Raw genomic sequence first — 2,546 nt, forward strand, 5'->3', positions numbered from 1 at the left:
CTCGGCTTCTTCCAACTCTTGAAATCCGATAGAGAGTCCTATGACTCGGAGCTTCTTGGGGTAGAAGTGGGCTTAGATGGATTAAGGGCCTCTCCGACAGGCTAAGATGTGGCTTTCAAACTTCACTTCTCACTGGCTTGGAGTAGGACTGCAAACGAGTCAAGCTGCTCACGAACTACTCGAATTTGACTCAAGTCTAAGCTTGACTCGACTCAGTTATTATTGAGCTCGAGTCGAGTTCAAGTAGTTGAGTCGAGTTCGAGTAGTTGAGTCAAGCTCGAATAGCTTTTCAAATCAAGCTCAAGCAGTAACATACTCAGTTAAAAAGCTCGTGAGTCTACTCAAATATATAAATATATATATATAATATTATTTTTATTAATAATATATATTAATATATATTATTAATTAATTAAAATTTTATTTTCAAGTTCGAACTCGAGTTCAAATATGGCTCTATTAATATTCAAGTCGAGTCGAGTTGATCTCAAATTTTATCTATTTTTTATCGGACCGAGATCGAACTGAAAATATTAAGATTCGATTGATCTTGAATCGAATTTTAAGTTCAAATATTTTGACTCGAATAGAACTCGATTTTTCAGCTATTCGATTCACCAAACACCTTTCTTTTCCCTCTGATTGAAACCCCAAGTTCCAACGGCTGAGTGGAGTTAATCTCCACTCGAGCCCTCACGAATCCCACCTTCCAGAGCTGTTCAGTGAAATCATTGATGGCCACAAGTCTCCTCACCTCCATGATGCCCAACAGCCTTTTGTTACATCAAAATTCAATTGGGAGATTCGGAAGCTAGAGAAACACCATTGTCTTCTTCACCAGATCTGCCCTTAGAATAAAATCTGGTACTCACGGCTCCACAGCCAGCATTTGGCTGGCAACGATCCGTGGACCCTCCAGCAGAATCGTGATACACTCCTCCATCTGGAACCGGAATAGTTGATGATCCTTAGCTAAAGAATAAGAAGCCCTCCACTTCGTTAGGCAACCTCCCTTTAACCTTTAAGTCTTTAGCAACCAAGTCTATTGATACCCTCTGGTCCAGACTTCAGGTAAGAACCAACACCCTCTTCCATTTCCGCCTTCCTTTATCCATTTCATTGTGAAGGAATTCGAGCACTTTGGTGAAATAATGCTGGAGCTGCTCCATCTCGATATCTGTGATTTTATGGGATGTCCACATTGGCCAAGGAAAAGCATCTTGAACCACCCCTATGTAGGTCCGACTTCCTTCCCCTAATCTCCCTTGGCATCGGCTACCGTCACCTGGCTTGCCCTTGTTCTCCATCCACAAGCCAACACCTCTAGCCCCACCAACTATTTGATAGAAAGCCATAGAGGTGTCACAAATTTTGGCACAAGCGCTTCACATGAGCAAACTTTTTTAAAAAGTTCATGGATATGGTTTCTCGTGCCACAAGGAATGTCGTAGATCATGCACTCTGTTCGCTTTCAGATATATGCTGCTGGATGAGTGAAATAATTTGGAGTGCTTTGCAATTTGTACATGATTATGCAACGGTAGTTTCACCACGTGAATAGGGTCGGATCTGGATTCGAGCCCGATCAACTTTGGGTCAGACTTCAGACTAGGCTTGTAACAATTTAGATCAGATTTGGACCTAAATATCAAGCGCATTTGTCTTTCGGACTAGGCTCAAGCATATCTTTGACCTAAATTGGGCCCGAGTCTGAATTCCAACCTAGACTTGGTGCCGATGAACTATAAATCTTGGTGCTCACCTCCACCTCATCTCCATTGAAGAAAGGTGAGAAAGCTGAGGATGGCGTCGATGGCGGCGATGAGGTTTCCCTCTTAGAGGAGGCTCTTGAATGCGAAACTAGTGATGTCGGTGGGAATCCGATGGCCATCAACCATCAGCGCCCATCAAGGCATGCTAGTGAAGTTGAGCAAAATGAGGATCATGATCCAAATGACTAACTTGGCCAGCACCACTACTATAAGCATTGCCTCCATGGATAGTTGGCTAAAGACCCTACCATAGAGCATGGAAGCACAGAGGATGGGCCAGTTGGTGACAATGGGGGAGGAGGCGGAGGTAGCAGCTGAGTTGTATCAGGTGCGAATGGAGAGAAAGAGGTTCTAAGAGGAAGTGAGGAGGAGGCCATAGAAAAGGAGGAAGAGGAAGACCTACGTTCGTCGCTTTCTTAATGCATGCGGTAGTAGCAGCTGCCCCCATCATGATGACAGTGAGCACTCTAGATCCACCATCGATTTCCTTCGTAATTGGTCTTTTTTCCTTTTTTTCCTCTTTTTGTTGCTCATGGTGGTTCAGCTACTAGCGTTGCATTGCCAATGAGGGTTGAAGGCCAGGATAAAGCAATAGGTATTATATGCATAAAAATCAAAATCTAAAATTATAAGCATTTGAACAAGAACATTAATTAGTGATAGATCTAATCTACTATTTTTAAGGTTCTAAATCTAATACCTGAGTGTGGATAGTCGAACTTCATAATTGAGAATATAGATATGAAAGTCCTCTCTGGTCGCTCGTAGCCACAC

General features: G+C 42.8%; 1 pseudogene; it reads right to left on the minus strand.

Annotated features, from left to right (window-relative positions):
- Nucleotides 1-674: 674 nt before the first annotated feature.
- Nucleotides 675-2,252, minus strand: LOC140851088 (uncharacterized; annotated as a pseudogene).
- Nucleotides 2,253-2,546: the final 294 nt, after the last annotated feature.

The sequence above is a fragment of the Elaeis guineensis genome, chromosome 8 (genome assembly GCF_000442705.2).
Source record: "Elaeis guineensis isolate ETL-2024a chromosome 8, EG11, whole genome shotgun sequence".
NCBI classification, from domain to species: domain Eukaryota; kingdom Viridiplantae; phylum Streptophyta; class Magnoliopsida; order Arecales; family Arecaceae; genus Elaeis; species Elaeis guineensis.